The sequence below is a fragment of the Rhinatrema bivittatum genome, chromosome 1 (genome assembly GCF_901001135.1).
Source record: "Rhinatrema bivittatum chromosome 1, aRhiBiv1.1, whole genome shotgun sequence".
Taxonomy (NCBI): domain Eukaryota; kingdom Metazoa; phylum Chordata; class Amphibia; order Gymnophiona; family Rhinatrematidae; genus Rhinatrema; species Rhinatrema bivittatum.
This window is the reverse complement of record NC_042615.1, coordinates 738868925-738888141: the sequence shown is the minus strand read 5'-3', so window position 1 is coordinate 738888141 and position 19217 is coordinate 738868925. Positions and strand designations below refer to the sequence as shown.

At 44.6% G+C, this 19217-nt stretch overlaps 1 protein-coding gene across 4 annotated transcripts in view; it reads left to right on the top strand.

Annotated features, from left to right (window-relative positions):
• The first annotated feature begins 2406 nt into the window (after window positions 1-2406).
• Window positions 2407-19217, top strand: part of NNT (nicotinamide nucleotide transhydrogenase) — a 404867-nt gene continuing 388056 nt past the window's right edge. Inside the window, exon 1 of one of the 4 annotated variants that reach the window (XM_029577710.1) lies at window positions 2407-2556. The gene's annotated coding sequence lies outside the window, so the exon portion shown is untranslated. Of the gene's footprint in view, window positions 2568-3351; window positions 3617-19217 lie in introns of those variants that run through there. The other 3 variants (XM_029577726.1, XM_029577728.1, XM_029577720.1) reach the window with 3 other exon arrangements.

The following is a 19217-nucleotide window of genomic DNA, read 5'->3' as shown; positions in this document are numbered from 1 at the left end:
AAGCAGATTGTGGTGAATTGCAGGAGGATCTTGCGAGACTGGAAGATTGGGCTTCCAAATGGCAGATGAAATTTAACATGGACAAGTGCAAAGTGATGCATATAGGGAAAAATAACCCTTGCTGTAGTTGCATAATCTTAGGTGTAACCACCCAGGAAAGAGATCTAGATGTCATAGTGGATAATACATTGAAATCATCAACTCAGTGTGCTGTGGTGATCAAAAAAGCAAACAGAATGTTAGGAATTATTAGGAAGAGAATGACAAATAAAACGGAGGATGTCATAATGCCTCTGTATCGCTCCATGGTGAGACCACACCTTGAATACTGCATGCAATTCTGGTCACCGCATCTCAAAAAGGGTATAGCTGCATGGAGAAAGTGCAGAAAAGGGTGACTAAAATGATAAGGGACATGGAATGGCTGTCCTATGAGGAAAGGCGAAAGATGTTCGGGCTGTTCAGTTTGGAGAAGAGATGACTGAGGGGGGATATGATAGAAGTCTACAAAATCATAAAAGGAGTTGAACAAGTTAATGTAAATCAGTTATTTACTCTCTCAGATAAAAGAAGGACCGGGGGCACTCCATGAAGTTAGGAAATAGCTCATTTAAAACAAATCAAAGAAAATTCTTTTTCACTCAGCATATAATTAAGGTCTGGAATTCATTGCCAGAGAATGTAGTTACATCAGTTAGTGTAACTGGGTTTAAAAAAGGTTTGGATAAGTTCCTAGAGGAAAAGTCCATAAACTGGTATGGTAATTAATAAGCAATAGTAGCTTGTGATTTATTTAATGTTTAGGTACTTGCCAGGTACTTGTGACTTGGATTAGTCACTATTGGAAATAGGACACTGGAATTGATGGACCCTTGGTCTGACCCAGTATGGCATATCTTATGTTTTTATGAAGCAGTAATAAGGCCTGGCCAGCAGAGGAGGAGGACACATCTTGACATGCTGCTACTCTCCTCCTCCTTGCAGCATGATGAATACTGGCAGAGTGGGGGCAGGGTGTTAAGAGAGGTGGAGGAATAAGAGATGGGTATAATTACAGGGAGCAGGGTTGAACAGGTTTTGTGAAAAGGGAAAGGGGGATGGGGGATGGGGCAGAATGGGGGGGGGGAGAAAAGGGGGTGATAGAGAGATTGGAGGGCTTATGGGAAACAGACTGGGAGACAAGGTGCTTGATGGAGAGGCTGGGAGGGCAGTTTGTGACAAGGGACTGGTAAGTGGGTGACAAAGGTTTGTGTGATAAATTACTGGGGAAGAATGGATTGGGGTGTATGGGCAGGGGGGATTGGGACAATAAAATAACAGGGAGAAGAAAAAGGAAGGGATAGAGAGGGTAGGGATCTGGGAGTTGCAACATGAGAGAAAACAAGCCTTGCACCAGGGGAGGGAACACATTTCTCTTCTCTCCCTGGATTTCCCCTCCACCTTGATTTTTCATCCTTCTCCACCCCAATCTCTGATCATTCCTCTTTCTCCTCCACCCCATCACCATTTCCAGGTCCAGATTCAGGCATAGGCAATTGCCTAGGCTGCCAAATTTTGAAGGTGCCAAATACCCAATCCGAAAAGGAGTGTAACTAGCAAGCCACTTCAAAGGGGTAATCGAGGAGAGTGGATGTAGAGGGACTTCACCCACAAACTGATCTCCAGGGTCTCCCACACCCCACTCTTGCCTATGGGTGCCCAAGTCTCCCTCTCTATCCTCCACCTGATTATCCCTCCTTTTCTTTGACCTTAATGGTGTTTCAAAGAACAATGCACACAGACTTGTGCACCGCTTCTAAATTATTATACAGGATTACTTTTTTGCATATGTAGCCTACAAAAAAAGTTAGAAGGAACACTGACCCCCAACCCCTTAGCGATGCCTAAATCCTTGGAGGAGGTCACCACACCCTCCCCACTCCTGTGCATAGGGGCAATTTACTGGTCAATATGGCCCTGACAGACCCCACATGAAAATGGTCAGTATAAACCACAAGGAAGATATGTTCCCTATAATTCCAATCCCCCTCCCACCCAAAACAAAACCCAGTGCTTGAATTACCATAAGCTAGAGAGTTTTTCTTTTCAACTTTTCAAAACTGGAATATAAAATAAGGACCTAGCTGTATTGCACTACCACCCCATAAAAATTTTAAGTTAACAATGAAAACGAAAAGAATCTGCGCATTTTAATTTCTTTACTTTAAAAAAAAAATCTACAATTTGTGCGTTTCAAGTGCTGACAGATAACATCCCTGAACGAAAGGTCTACTATTTCTTAAGGTGCACACGGGTACATGCAAGGTCAGCATTTGCACGCACCATGAACCGCTTGTCACCAGCTCTATCTTCTTTGCTCTAGAAAGATACTGAACTCCACCCGCTGCTGGGTCGGCGCAAGCGCACCCCGGGTCACCCCGACGGCGTGGAGGCGGGGCAACGGTGTCGTCACAGGCGGCCCGAGCCGGCAGAGATTGCTTCCCGGTTGAAAGTTGAACCTAACCTGTTCTGTTGAAGGTGGGCATCGTGGATTTTGTTCGCTGTTGATTCTCAAAGGTTAGTGTAAGGTGCGACGGTTTCTACTACGTCTGACTGTATGTGCAAGGGTGAGAGTGACCTGGCTTCTGATAAAATACCGGGTGTGTACAGGGGAAATGTTAACTTTTTCTGGATGGCGGTTTACATTTTGTAGAAAAAATAGCCTCTGGATTAAAGATAGCTGCTGTATCCCCGGAGAGAGAAATAAGATCGCCGTCTAGAAGCATACGATCTGGGCTGAATCGTCCCATTTCAGTGAATTTGGCTCTTGCTAAAACACGGTTTCCAGTTTTCACTCTTTGTTTCGTTTCTATTCCGAGCTGGCACAGCTGAACTGTTTGTGAAATAAGACACGTGCTGCATAAGGGACACAGGCGTTTAGATAGTGATACCGGCGCTGATCTGCATGAGAATGACATTTGCTGACTCTGCACTAAAACTTTATAAAGAGCAAAGGGAGAAATACATCGCGAGCAACAATGTAGCCAAGTTGTACGGGAAGAAAATGCACAGTTGTTGCAGTAATGTTTCTCTAAGGCTATACATTTCTGCTGCGTGGCCTGGGGACCCTGCGGAAAGAATGCGATGAATGGACTTGGAACGTTGTGGAGTTGACGGATGGAACCAGGAGACCAATCGCGTGCGCGCCTCTTGCCGGTTAAAAATAGAAGCATGTCTTGCCACAGCCAATCAGAAGGTAGCGGGGGCAGGTGTGAGTCCCGCTGACGTGGTTTACTGTGCGCAGGCGTCTTCGACACGTTTAAAGGACGCGGGAGGCGCCGGGTGCCCTTGAAGGCTCTACAGCTGCTTGTTGCTAGGTTACAGCAAGGTCTATAGAGAGGGCATTGAGTTGGTTGCCAAACCATCCCGTTGGGTTCCGTTTCACCACTCTCTCGTGAGCCGTCTGAAGGCCTCGTGCTGTCCCATTCATTACTTGGCTGTTTTCCTCAAAGTGAATCTTCCCGTTGTAAATGATTTTCCCTTTGAAAATTGCATAAGAAAAAAAATATCTGCACCTCCTCCTTGTGTTGATAATTTTCTGCCAAAATATAGGCCAGTACTTTTGAAAATTCAGAAGGTAAGTGCTATGTGCAAATCTTCTCCTGGGATCATCTCCTTTCACCATGGGTAAATTTACACATATAGTGGCCCTATATATATATATATATATTTATTTATTTAGGACTCTTATATACCGATATTCTTGTTACAAGTTACAAATCACGTCGGTTTACATTATAACAAAAAGCCAGTGCAAGAGAATGCATTACATTAAAACAAGGATGAGCAAACTTGGAACAAGTAACCTGTATAACAAGTAACCTATATCTGTAATTCTATTTCACATAGGGCAGGCAGTTCTCAAAGACCCCATTTTTTACAGCTAAAATGTTTTACCTGCAGAAATGGCTTTGAAAATTGCTGACATAATCATTGTCTCTGGTATTAATTAACAGGCCAGTACAGAAAGGTATATTCAGCTGAACATACCTTAACCCTCATTTAATTGCACATTTTGTGAGCCTAAATCGAGGCAGCAAGGAATTTTACACTCACAAATGCAATACTGTGCGCTGCAGCCAGCGCATGGATCAGCAATCAATTGGACATGAGTTTTGGACGCACGTCCATAACACCTGATACAAAATGGGGATTAGTGCGTAACTAATAGCACTCATCACATGTAGATGAGGCTAATAGGTAATTCCTCCAATGCAAAAAATTTCATGTGTAGCCAATGTGCTCTTGCAATGCAACAAATTTTACCCCAGCCAAAAGAACCAAAATTCCAGCTTTCTGTGATCCCTTCTAATAGTATCGTCGCTATACTAAGTAGGAGGGACCACAGAAAGCAGACTCATGTGAAAAAAAAAAAGTTCTGGGTGCCCAGTATACACCCACAATATGCATGGTCCAGGCTGGTGGCAGGAGAAAACGGATACTTACATTGAATGTCTATTTCCTAACCAGCACTGACAGCCACCTTTTGTGAGTGCCTGATGCTCAGGAGGCGCTAGGGAGACATAATTTCCCCTAGTGCCTCCTTTTTACCACGGCAGCTAATTTTAATATTAAATCGGGCGCCCAGGAATGGTAGATCGGTGCATGTTAGGAGAGCAGGCGCTCAATCATGAGTGCCCGTTCTACGCACACCGATTATTGCATCGACCTGCAAATGTATATTAAAAAATGTGAGTACTGCTTAGCTCCCTAGCATGGAAATCTCTTGCAAATGAGGGCATTAAGCAATACTCCATGATACAGAGAGATGAGCTGGCCTAACCTGGATTTTCTTAGTGATGAAAACTTAACTCCTAGGTCGGAGATGGAGTTAAGTTGCCAGTGTTTCTGCACTGGCACTGAAATCCCATGAAACACTCAAAAGCAGGCAGAAAAAGAAGGTAGCATTTTGTTAGGCTAACTGCTGACACTTAGTCAGATAAGTACGGACTTATCCAGCTATCTGGCCATGGTTTTGCCACTGCCACATAGCCAGGTAAGTCATACTTATCTGGTTAAATGGTGACAACTATCACTTAGCCAGATAAGCACTTCTCCCGGCTCCGTATTGGGCACATAGTGCCTTCCACCCCATCCCAAATTAAAATGTGTGTTTAGCCTGTGCCGAATGCACATTTATAGTCAATTTGTCTTTTTTTTTTTTTAAATTCACGATGCATTTACATAGCATTAGCTTACTGAATCGGGAATTAAAAACAAAATTTATCTGCATTAAAACTATGTGCTCAAAACCAGCAACTGTTTTTTTTTGTTTTTTTTTTTTAATACTCAGATTATTGCATCTGCTTGTGAATTGGGAGATGCACTGAATGTACTGTTAATCTTGAGGGTATCCTGAAGTTCAGCTGTGAGCAGACCTGTGTGAAGCACTTTATCTGTGTGCACAGTGAAGTCATGACCGAATCAACAATCCTAGTCCACTCATCCCACTCAGAAAACATGTGCTCAAGTTTAAGCATAGTCCGATCTTGCCTCAGTCTCAACAGCCATCATCAGACCATTGTGGAAGACCACCATTCTTGACTGTGAGGGATTACTAATGCAATACTTATTGGGCCACATATCTACTACAGATAAAGGATCACATTTTTTAGTGAATAGATAATGTGAAGACAGACATATTAGGGGCAGACAGGAGGACATGAGGATTGATGTTGTGTTTTGTTTGTATCCATGCAGATAGCAGATATGGGTACATGTTTTCTGAAAAGCAAGCTTCTTTAGCTGTGAGTGAAACTTCAAGGTTTATTTATTGACCTGTATTCCTTGGCTTTTACAAATTTTGACTGCCATATAGATTTTCAAAAAACATTTCCACCCCTGAATGAAAACTTTGCAACAAATCATAAATATTGTAACAGAGATTTCCTCTCGGGTCTTTCAAGTATGCTTCCTATCCCATGCCTTTTAAATTTCCTCAGAAGTCTGTGATGAGGGACTTTGTCACATGCTTTCTGGAAATCCAGATACACTATATCAACTGGCTAACCTTTATCTACATGGATTGCAAACTTTATCTACATGGATTGCAAACTGGCTAAAAGACAGGAAACAGAGAGTAGGATTAAATGGGCAATTTTCTCAGTGGAAGGGAGTGGACAGTGGAGTGCCTCAGGGATCTGTATTGGGACCCTTACTTTTCAATATATTTATAAATGATCTGGAAAGAAATACGACGAGTGAGATAATCAAATTTGCAGATGACACAAAATTGTTCAGAGTAGTTAAATCACAAGCAGATTGTGATAAATTGCAGGAAGACCTTGTGAGACTGGAAAATTGGGCATCCAAATGGCAGATGAAATTTAATGTGGATAAGTGCAAGGTGATGCATATAGGGAAAAATAACCCATGCTATAATTACACAATGTTGGGTTCCATATTAGGTGCTACAACCCAAGAAAGAGATCTAGGTGTCATAGTGGATAACACATTGAAATTGTCGGTACAGTGTGCTGCGGCAGTCAAAAAAGCAAACAGAATGTTGGGAATTATTAGGGAATGGTGAATAAAACGGAAAATGTCATAATGCTTCTGTATTGCTCCATGGTGAGATACTGTGTACAATTCTGGTCGCCGCATCTCAAAAAAGATATAATTGCGATGGAGAAGGTACAGAGAAGGGCTACCAAAATGATAAGGTGAATGGAACAACTCCCCTATGAGGAAAGACTAAAGAGGTTAGGACTTTTCAGCTTGGAGAAGAGACGACTGAGGGGGGGATATGATAGAGGTGTTTAAAATCATGAGAGGTCTAGAACGGGTAGATGTGAATCGGTTATTTACTCTTTCGGATAATAGAAAGACTAGGGGGCACTCCATGAAGTTAGCATGGGGCACATTTGAAACTAATCGGAGAAAGTTCTTTTTTACTCAACGCACAATTAAACTCTGGAATTTGTTGCCAGAGGATGTGGTTAGTGCAGTTAGTGTAGCTGTGTTTAAAAAAAAGGATTGGATAAGTTCTTGGAGGAGAAGTCCATTACCTGCTATTAAGTTCACTTAGAGAATAGCCACTGCCATTAGCAATGGTTACATGGAATAGACTTAGTTTTTGGGGTACTTGCCAGGTTCTTATGGCCTGGATTGGCCACTGTTGGAAACAGGATGCTGGGCTTGATGGACCCTTGGTCTGACCCAGTATGGCATTTTCTTATGTTCTTATTTACACCTTCTTCAAAAAATGTAGCAGATTGGCGAGGCAAGACTTCTCTTGGATAAATTCATGTTGACTTTGTCCCATTAAAGTATGCCTATCTATATGTTCAGTAATTTTGTACCTTATGTTAGTTTCTACCATGTTGCCCAGCACTGACATTTGGCTCACCGGTTTGTAGTTTCCTGGATCGCCCATGAAACTTTTTTTTTTTTTTTTTTTTTTTAATTGTCATTATGTTGACAACCCTCCAGTCTTCAGGTACCCTATATGATTATAATGATAGTTCACACATTTCTAAGAGGAGGTCTGCAGTTTCATTTTCCAGTTCTTTTAGTACTCTGGGATGAATACCATCTGGTCCAGGTGTTATGCTTCTCTTTGCTTTGTCAGTCTTAAAGGTTCTCCTGCAATTTATCAAAATCTCAAGCGGATTGTGATAAATTGCAGGAGGACCTTGTGAGACTGGAAGATTGGGCATCCAGATGGCAGCTGAAATTTAATTTGAGCAAGTGCAAGGTGATGCATATAGGGAAAAAATAACCCTTGCTGTAATTACATGAGTTCCACATTAGGAGTTACTACCCAAGAAAGAGACCCTCTCAAAAACCCTGCACCTAATTAATTTATACCATAAAATACTGTACCTAGTGAATCTGTTTTCAAATTTAAAATTCTGTACCTAGTTATTCTGTTTTTCAGCTTTCTCATACAGTTTTTGTTCCTTGTAAAGGCTATGCCTGTTGTGACAGCAATGCTGTCCCAAGTTCTATGTAAACTGATATTGTTACGGCGGTGGCTGCTGTGCTATCGCCTCACCACCAGGGGTCCCTCTAGGGCTGGCTTTCCTGACAGGCCCAGTCCATCTCCTATGTCCACTCTATGCTCTGGGTGTGCCCTCTTAACCCTGCCTGACAGTTGCCTCGGTGCTTCGGCATCGAGCTCACCTGGGCTCCCTGCTCTAGCCTGCCTTGCGTGGCCTTCGGGCCTATCCTTGCCTTGCCTTGCGCGGCCTTCGGGCCTATCCTTGCCTTGCCTTGCGTGGCCTTCGGGCCTATCCTTGCCTTGCCTTGCCTTGCGCGGCCTTCGGGCCTATCCTTGCCTTGCCTTGTGCGGCCTTTTGGCCTTCTTCAGTGTGTGTGTGTGTGGCCTACGGGCCTTCTGACCTGCCTTGCCCCGTCTATGGTGTGTGGCCTACGGGCCTTCCGTGTGTGTGTGTGTGGCCTACGGGCCTTCTGACCTGCCTTGCCCCGCTATTGGTGTGTGGCCTACGGGTCTTCCGTGTGTGTGTGTGTGGCCTACGGGCCTTCTGACCTGCCTTGCCCCGTCTATGGTGTGTGGCCTACGGGCCTTCCGTGTGTGTGTGTGTGGCCTACGGGCCTTCTGACCTGCCTTGCCCCGCTATTGGTGTGTGGCCTACGGGCCTTCCGTGTGTGTGTGTGTGTGGCCTACGGGCCTTCTGACCTGCCTTGCCCTGACCCAGCCTGGACCCAGACCCTGCTGACTGCCGCCTGCCCTGACCCAGCCTGTACTTGACACTGCCACTTGCCGCCTGCCCTGACCCAGCCTGTACTTGACACTGCCACTTGCCGCCTGCCCTGACCCAGCCTGAACCCAGACTCTGATTCTTGCTGCCTGCCCTGACCCAGCCTGGTACCTGACTCTGTTTCGAGCTTCCTGTCTCTCTCCACCTGGAGCCACCCTGCTGGGTGGTGTGCACGACTCCTGTCCGGAGCCCAAGCGTAACAGTATGCCGAAGCCATCACATTTTCCAGGGGAAGAGATAGGTCTGTGTCCTGCCGGTGAGTCAACTTTTCACTAATTCAAGATGCCTCCTTCTTTAAAGTTTTATACCTGCCATTCCTGTCAGACTTTGAATTATCCAAGCTATCAGAACTGTCTTGCCTGTGAACTTGTTGGTCAGGAACACTGGTCATGCAATAACTGCAACAAGAAAAATGTCTCTGTCTATCAGGAGTGTTTGAACTGTCTGGCTCCTAAACCAGGGTGGTGGAAATGCTCCTGTCTCCCGTGTTTGTTACCTCCAGGCAAACCCTGCCCCTGTTGTTCTGCTCTAGGACCAGCTGTGCAATTAGAAAAAGCTATCAGCTCTCCTAACCAGTTTTCTGTTTCTGGCTCGACTAAAACAGACATTTTTGCTGGCAGTTTGTGGGTAGAAAAACCCAGGACTTACCTGGCCAAGAAGGCTTCTGTGAGACCAGTGCTAGAGCCTCGGGAACAGGTTTCTCTACAACGGAGAGAGCTGATTAACTCTAGCAGGGCTCTGCTTCCCACAGCTGCCAAGTGGACACTAACGAGCACCTTCCCTAGACGTCCTAGAACTGCCTGTGCCTTCTCTAAACTGCTCCTCCAGAAACAAAATCAGGAGCATCAGACTTTGGCTCGAGGTATCAAGCCCACGGCAGTACAATCTGTGTCTTCCATGCACACCACCTTTAACCATGCTACTCTGCCATCTGAACCTGCTGCACTACCCCGAGAAGAGCCTGAGTCTGCTGAACCGGCCCTGCTGCCGTCCTCGGAGGGGTCCGCACCAGCCCTGCTGACAGACTTTCTACCTCTGCCATCTGAGCCTGCCGAACCGGCCCTGCTGCCGTCTTCAGAGGGGTCCGAACCAGTCCTACTGACAGACTTCCTGAGTCAGCCATCGGAGTCTGCTGAACTGGCCCTGCTGCCACCCCGGGAGGGGTCTATACCGGTCCTGCTGACGCCCCGAGAGGGGTCCGAGCCTGCTACAACGCCCCGAGAGGGGTTCGAGCCTGCTACAACGCCCCGAGAGGGGTTCGAGCCTGCTTCATCGCTCCGAGAGGGGTCCGAGCCTGCTTCATCGCCCCGAGAGGGGTCCGAGCCTGTTACAACGCCCCGAGAGGGGTCCGAGCCTGCTTCATCGCCCCGAGAGGGGTCCGAGCCTGCTACAATGCCCCGAGAGGGGTCCGAGCCTGCTTCATCGCCCCGAGAGGGGTCCGAGCCTGCTACAACGCCCCGAGAGGGGTCCGAGCCTGCTTCATCGCCCCGAGAGGGGTCCGAGCCTGCTTCATCGCCCCGAGAGGGGTCCGAGCCTGCTTCATCGCCCCGAGAGGGGTCCGAGCCTGCTACAACGCCCCGAGAGGGGTCCGAGCCTGCTACAACGCCCCGAGAGGGGTCCGAGCCTGCTTCATCGCCCCGAGAGGGGTCCGAGCCTGCTACAACGCCCCGAGAGGGGTCCGAGCCTGCTACTATGCCCCGAGAGGGGTCCGAGCCTGCTTCATCGCCCCAAGAGGGGTCCGAGCCTGCTACAACGCCCCGAGAGGGGTCCGAGCCTGCTACAATTGCCCGAGTAGGATCCGAGCCTGCTGTACTGGCCCAGCTGCCGCCCCTGGAGGGGTCTGTACCGGTCTTAATGCCGACCTTGGAAGGGTCCGGACCGGTTCTACTATCGCCTCAAGAAGGGTTACGGACTATTTCTCTGCCCCAGGTGGGGTTTGTGTTCCCCTTGTCACCCCAGGAGGGGTTATGGAAATCTGCACCGCCTCTGCTACCCCAGGAGGGGTCTAACCCTGCCGCCTTGTCCCAGGAGGGGTTATGGACTGCCTTATTGCCTCGGAAAGGAGTTGAACCTGCCGCATCACCCCCGGAGTGGTCTCCCGTTATTCTTGATTACCTCCTGCACAGATGGGATCCAGGAGGAGGGGGAGGCCTTGAGGGGGGGGTACTGTTACGGCGGTGGCTGCTGTGCTACCGCCTCACCACCAGGGGTCCCTCTAGGGCTGGCTTTCCTGACAGGCCCAGTCCATCTCCTATGTCCACTCTATGCTCTGGGTGTGCCCTCTTAACCCTGCCTGACAGTTGCCTCGGTGCTTCGGCATCGAGCTCACCTGGGCTCCCTGCTCTAGCCTGCCTTGCGTGGCCTTCGGGCCTATCCTTGCCTTGCCTTGCCTTGCGCGGCCTTCGGGCCTATCCTTGCCTTGCCTTGCCTTGCGCGGCCTTCGGGCCTATCCTTGCCTTGCCTTGTGCGGCCTTTTGGCCTTCTTCCGTGTGTGTGTGTGTGGCCTACGGGCCTTCTGACCTGCCTTGCCCCGTCTATGGTGTGTGGCCTACGGGCCTTCCGTGTGTGTGTGTGTGTGGCCTACGGGCCTTCTGACCTGCCTTGCCCCGCTATTGGTGTGTGGCCTACGGGTCTTCCGTGTGTGTGTGTGTGGCCTACGGGCCTTCTGACCTGCCTTGCCCCGTCTATGGTGTGTGGCCTACGGGCCTTCCGTGTGTGTGTGTGTGGCCTACGGGCCTTCTGACCTGCCTTGCCCCGCTATTGGTGTGTGGCCTACGGGCCTTCCGTGTGTGTGTGTGTGTGGCCTACGGGCCTTCTGACCTGCCTTGCCCTGACCCAGCCTGGACCCAGACCCTGCTGACTGCCGCCTGCCCTGACCCAGCCTGTACTTGACACTGCCACTTGCCGCCTGCCCTGACCCAGCCTGTACTTGACACTGCCACTTGCCGCCTGCCCTGACCCAGCCTGAACCCAGACTCTGATTCTTGCTGCCTGCCCTGACCCAGCCTGGTACCTGACTCTGTTTCGAGCTTCCTGTCTCTCTCCACCTGGAGCCACCCTGCTGGGTGGTGTGCACGACTCCTGTCCGGAGCCCAAGCGTAACAGATATGGTGTGCAAACTGTTGTCTGTATATAAAAATTCTAAATAAATAAAATAAATAGGTGTCAGAGTGGAAATTGTTGGCTCACTGTGCTGTGGTGGTCAAAAAAGCAAACATTGTTAGGAATTATTAGGAAGGGAATAGTGAAGAAAATGGTGGATGTCATAATGCCTCTGTATTGCTCCATGGCCGCACCTTGAATACTGTGTGCAGTTCTGGTTGCTGCATCTCAAAAAAGATATAGTTGCACTGGAGAAGATACAGAGAAGGGCAACCAATGAGGATAGGCTAAAGAGGTTAGGGCTGTTCAGCTTGGAGAAGAGACGGCTGAGGCGGGACATGATAAAGGTCTACAAAATCATGAAAGGACTTGAATGGGTAAATGTGACTCGGTTATTTTACTCTTTCAATTAATATTTATTTATTTTTAATTTTTATATACCGACATTCTTGTATAATATACAAACCATACCGGTTTACATTTAAACAGGAGATGCAGGAAAAAAAGTTACCTTTGTCAAATACATTTAATATTAATAACAATGAAAATTGTTAACAAGGGATAACAACTATGAAAAAAGAGGTAAACAAAAGTGGAAGAAACATAGAAGTTAAAAAGAAAAAAAAACGAAAAAAGGTAGCACCAAGGGTTGCACGAAGGGGTGCACAATGACTGGGGGCACTCCATGAAGTTAGCAAGTAGCTCATTTAAAACAAATAGAAAATTCTTTTTCACTTGATGCATAATTAAGCTCTGGAATTCATTGCCAGAGGATGTGGTTATGGCAGTTAGTTTAGCTGGGTTTAAAAAAAGGTTTTGATAAGTTCCCAGAGCAGAAGTCCATAAACTGCTATTAATAACGATTAGTAGCTTTGGAATCTATTCATTTAATGTTTGGGTACTTGTGACTTGGTTGGCCACTGTTGGGCACAGGATACTGGACTTTGATGGACCCTTGTTCTGACCCAGTATGTCATATCTTTTGTTCTTATGTTCTATTACATCTTCCAGGTTCACTGACATTTCAGTTCCTCTGAAAATATAATTAAGTATAAGGAAGATACCCATGCCAGAAATTATATCTTCCTCAATAAAAACTGCAGCAAAGAATTCATTTAATCTCTCTGCTATGGCCTTGTCTTCCCTATGTGCCCCTTTTATCCCCAACATCATCTAACAGTCCAACTGACTTCCTCACAGGATTTTTTTCCTTTTGAACGTACCAGAAAAAGTTCCTTTATAGCAACAAATTCCAAAGCTTGATTGTTTGAGTGAAGAAAAACTTTCTTCAGTTTCTTTTAAATGTGCTACCTATTAGTTTCATGGCATGACCTTCAGTCCTAATACTATTTGAAAGGGTAAATAATTCTTCCCTGTATATCTGTTTTACCCCATTTAAGATTTTATAGATCATTATTATATCTCCTCTCAGCTGTGTCTTCTCTGAAGAGCTGTAATCTATTTAGCCTTTCCTGTTGGGGGAGTTGTTCCACCCCATTTATCATTTTTGTTGTCCTTCTCTGAAACTTTTGTAGTTTTGCTTTGTCTTTTTTGAGATAGAACAAATAGTACTGCACACTGTATTCAAAGTGCAGTCACATCATGGATCAATACAGAGGGATAATGACAGTGGTATTCCTCGAGGGCCATAAATGAGTGAGAGTATCCCTGATGAATATGAGAGAGATTTGCATGCACTGCCTCTATTATGTACAAATGTCTCATGTATATTCATTAGGAATATACTGAAAACCTTACATTGGCCCTCAAGGGCTGAGTATGAATACCACTGCATTATGAATTCCTCTGTTTTATTTTCCATTCCTTTCCTAATACATACAAGTCTATTTGCTGTCTTATTAAGGTGTTCCCCTTTTTTATTGATTAACTTAATAGATTTCTTGACTAGTTTTCCAGACACAGGGAAAATTCCTTTTATATTTTTGCATTTTGTCGGGTTTTTTGTTTCATTTTTTTGTCCTTATTTTTATTTTAACTTTGCTCTCCCCTCCAGCATTTCTCTCCACCCTAGGCTTGCTCTTGCTTCCATCTTGCCAGTCTTGTTTTGTAATGTGGTCCCACAGTTGCAGTTCGTTGGCCCTGAGCACAGATGCCTGACTGGGGCAATAGCCTGCTGCTTACCTTCTTGCACTCCTGCTAGCTCTGTGCTATACTACAGTGTGCTGCTTATCTCCCTGCCACTCAACTGGGGGGTCACAGCATCTTGTCTCCACACAGCTAGAAAGTCTCCTGTGCCAGTGCCAAGAGTTTAATTGTAGGCAACTAGACATCAGAGTTTTTCTACCCATGGACATGATAAAACTACCACAACATTGTATAGTTTCAATGCATAACAAAGAAGGCTGTACAATGTATGCTTTTTTTTTTTTTGGGAATGTCATAGCCTGAACATTTTTGACAGTCTGGTTTATCTGAGAATTTTTCAAAGCAATGGGACCAGGATGCATATCTGAAAAATTGTTGGGCACCTTTTAGATATGGAAGCCACCTAATGCCTCCTCTAAACAGGCTCCAAACATCTGACACCTGCAGCCTGACAGTTTTTTAGTTCTGCACTTACAACAATGTTGTAATAGATCAAATATAATTACAGCATATGTTTTTACTTTGCAGTAGCAGGGCTGAGGTCAGAGATGGAGAACCCTCCTCCTCAAGTGCTCCAAAACTGATGATTTTCAACAGGAGTGTTGATGAAATATTGGTAATCAACTAAGCCAAAAACCATGTTAATTTACATAGTTTTGGTTATCATGAGGACCAGATGTGACCCGTCCTTATTGTTCCAGGTGTTTTGGAAAGCCATCTGAATTCTATGAGGCATGTTATATGTGATATCAGGAGAAAGCTGAAGGGCTCGTTGCCTAACCATTCCTTAAAAGAACTCATGTACAGTAAATCGTCTTGGCTTCTTTAAGACCTGTACCCAGGATCCTGTGTCAAGGGCAGATGTATGCTTTCTTTACAGTGTTTCAGAGATGTTCTGTGCATCAGGTTTGGTAATGGCACAGTACTAACCAACTTGATCTGAACACTCTTAAACAAAAGAAAATTGGTAATTGAACTGTATATTCATTTATCACATGTCAAAGCAGAGCTGGAGAAAAACCTGGGCACTAGAACATCCAGACACTTAAAAGTTTGCTCCTGGTGTCTGCAGGACTGGGAGGGGAGGAGACATTTGCATTGGTTATTGGGGGAAGGGATAAGCAATGATGGCCTGGAGCTGGTTCAGAAAATATTTTGTCCACCGACTGGAAACAGCAGTGGGGTTCCCCAAGCTGAAAAGAGAGGCCAGGCTGGTAAAAGCATTGGGGCAGGGGGGAGCAGCAGTGGCCCAAGGCTGAAGAAAGCATTGGCCACCTGGGTGGGAAGGAGGAGTCAGGCCAGGAGTGAAAAATAGTAGCAAAAGGAGCTTCTGGGCTGCAGAAGAAGTGGGGGAGATGCTAAAGGGGAAAGAAAACAAACAAAAAAACCCCCAAAAACTATAAATATTCTTTTTTTCTGCCTTGGCTTCTAAGAATTTTAGCTGGCATCTCAGTTTGCTGAAAAAAAGTCTACCCCTCTTATGTATGAAAATGATCTTTTTATTTCCTTAATCAGCCTTCCCATCTTATTCAGGCATCCATAAAAACTTTATCATGTACACTGTTGCTAGAATAGAGGTCTTTCATTGGCTTAAATTTGCATTGCCAAACAAATTCTGTGAATGGTGTAGAATTGTTGGTGATTGCATGACTGATTTTTATTAACAGTAATTGTGGATATTTAGAGTTTTGTAAAGCATATCTGGCCTCACTATGTGCAGACTTTCAGGTGTTAAAACCCTGGTTCTCAGTTCTGGTCCTTAGGGCCCTCAGACAGTTTTGGTTTCAGGGTAACTGAGCTGTGCCAATTTAAACTCTGTTCTTTAATCCAGTATATGCAAATATAATATTTATTTCAAAGTATTTATATCTACTCGAAAACGAGCCATATCCGTGGCTGGCCCCACACTTTGGAACTCCTTCCCGCCCCATCTCAGAAAATGAACCTTCTACTCAAGTATCAAAAAACAACTCAAAACCTGGCTCTTCAGAAAAGCCTTCCCGCCAGATACATAGCCCCCTCCCGGGCTCAACCCTGCCCTCCAAAATTAACCCCCCCCCCCCCCAAATGCTGTCACCTACCCAGTTGTAACCCACCCTGCAGCCCCCCATACTTAATTTAACTTGCATATACCCCTCCTCCCCCCCTCCATAGCCACACGTTAAATGCTTTCCTCAAAGAATCTTCCTCCAGTTAACCACTCTAAGACTCTAGATCGTTATCTATAACTTATCTTTTCAAGTTGCAATGTTATATATAATGTATCCCTTTATCCATTATACAAATTACCATGTTACAATGTAAAATAAGCAGCTCTTGCCTTATTTGTTCAGTTATTTTAAATCGATGTGATATTTCGATCGAATGTCGGTATATAAAAGCAAATAAATATCCTGCGGGTTACATGATCAACATACATAATGCAATGCAAGAAAGTGGAATTAACGGGATACACATGCAAATCATGTAAACTTCGACTATGAATGTGAAACCATATTGTAGCAACAGCTCTTCCAATGTTCAACAAATTATTCAATGAACTACCAGTTTAAAATATTTGTTCAAAATATTGCAATAAATAATACTTTGAACATTGGAAGAGCTGTTGCTACAATATGGTTACACATTCAGCATACATAATAAAACAGTAACATAAAAACAAACACACAAAACAAATTAGAACATAAAGCTGCTACCGATACATAATAGCAAGATGCTTGGAGCAGTATAAGCATTACTTATACTGCTGTAGACACTGAAACAAGCTTTAAAGCTGCAAAACTCAAATGGAAACATTGTTTCTATTGTATGTTGAGAATAGCCTCCTTAAATAGGTGGGATTTGAAGGCTTTTCTTTTTTTTTTTTTTTTAAACCCCTGGGATTTTTTTTTTTTTTTTTTTTTTTAAGAACGAATGGATAAAGGAAAAGAGATCCAGAAATTTGGCCCTGCAATAGAGAAGTTTCTTTCATGGGTGACCGATCTTGCATTTCAGGGAGAAGGGATGCTTATTTTATCAGGTCACTGCAAATTTCAATCCTTGCTAATAAAATCTGTGCTTTGGAATAATGCCATAGCAATACAATATAACAATATGTTGCATTGTACAAAAGATGTTATGGAAGTAATGTTACCTGTCTACAGATCTCCTGTGAGACCCCCATCTTGAAAACTGTGTTCGATTGTACACAAGGATATTGAGAAGGCAGAGGATGTTCAAAGGAGGGCCAGCAAAATGGTGCATGCCTTGCCATACAGAGAAATCAAAGGAGTTAAAGATATACTCGCTAGATGACAGAAGGAAAAGGGTGATGTGACATAAACATTAAAATATCTGGCAGGTTTCAATAACATCCCATAAAGTAACATTTTCCATAGAATGAAAAACTCAAGGTCAAAGGGTCACATCATATGAAGCTGAAAAGAGCAGCTAAAAAAAATGTGAGAAAATACTTTTTTTTACTGAGAGGTTGGTGAAGATCTGGACTAGATTTCTATTTGAGGTTTTAGGAGCCAAAACGGTGGCAGAATTTAAGCATGCCTTTGTTATACACAAATGGACCCTGGTGAAGTGAGGGAAAAGACCACAGATCAAATAAGACCTGTGAGAACACAGTATTATTGTTACAGCTTTTATCTATAGTGTTACTAGATGTACACAGTGCTGTACAATTACACTTATGAGATGGACCCTGCTCCTTAGAGCTTACAGTCTATTCAAGACAGGAAAACTATAGTATATACCAAAACCTACGATTGAATTCTTATGTTCAAGTCTTTTTACAAAATACTAGACATACATAATACAAAAATAAAATCAAAAACAAAACAGCTGCCCCAGCAATGAAAATAGTTTAGAAAAATGGTATTACTTAAGTAAAACAAAACTTCATGCATCAGCTGGCTAATTCCAAGGAATCAAGATAATCGTCCAGAGGTTTCATACCAAACTCCAAGAAGCAAGACGGCAATTCTTAAATCCTACAGCTTTTTCATATTTACAATATAAAGAGATGGAGTTGCACCAAAATTGCTCATTAAGCAAATCACTGTGCATAAAACATAAAACTAAATGAATGGTGATTGTAAGAAAAAAATCCAAGAGTTTGTGATGGGGGAAGGGGGGGGGGGAGAGAAAAAGGGTAGAGTCACCCACCTATGGATAACCTTTCAGTAAGTGATAGGAGCATCCAAATGCAAAACCTGGGAATTCCCACACCCGATTCCAAAATGTATACGCTGTGGGGTAAAAAATAGCATATGGCACAATATGGCTTTAGGAAGAGAAAGGTCCAACAGTTGCAAGTAGATGCTATGCCATCTTTAAAGAGCTTCCAGGGCATCTTCACTGCCCTCTGGGAAACAAAAAAGGAAGTTTGATGTAAGCTAGAAGACCATGAAATAGGCATGAGGATCACTGGTAATATCGCCAGTCTACCTCATCAGAGGAACAAGTGTTTTCCAAACACCAAAAGGATTTCAGCCCAAGAGGAGCAAGAAACTGGGATTCCTTAAGGGATTTGTAGATCTGAGAGACTAAACGTCCCTGGGGACCGAAATCCCTATAAAGGATATATAAGCCAGGAAAAGCATCCATACAGAATTGAGAGAGCAAGTTAGAGGTTAAGCAGTCTCAAAGCTGCAACCAGGCATAATACTGCGTGCGAGATAAAGAATAAGGCTCACAGAGCTAAGGTAAAGTAATGAACCGTTTTGCCAAATCTGAGAGAGAGACCAAAGACCCCTGGTTTGCCATACTTTCCAATTTAGTGGAACACCACCAACCTGCAAATGTGAATGAAACCAAAGGGGTGCTGACTTTGAAAGACTCCCTAGAGGGGACAAGGAGGAGACCAAACGTTCATATTCCACGAAGGCCCTATGAGTAGAACAAAGAATTGGGTGGGCCTTAAGGAATGCCACAGATGCCATCCCTATAACTGCCTCCAGGGGAAAAGGGTGAGTCAGGTCATGCTCAAATTGTACTTTATGCGGGGCATCAGATAGGGACAGCAGTTTGGAACGCCAACTATGTCCTTGCTGCAAGATAAGCTTGGTAGTAGCTATAAAAATCTGGGAAATTAACCTTCTCCTCGCACTTTATCAGCTTTCAGTTTGGGCAGAGCAATACGGGGAGACTTCTGATGCCAAAGAAACCGAGAAAGCATACAATCTATATGCTAAGTCATGGGGAAAAAAAGACAAACTATAGAAAAATTATAAACGGGGGGGGGGGGGGGGGGGGGGG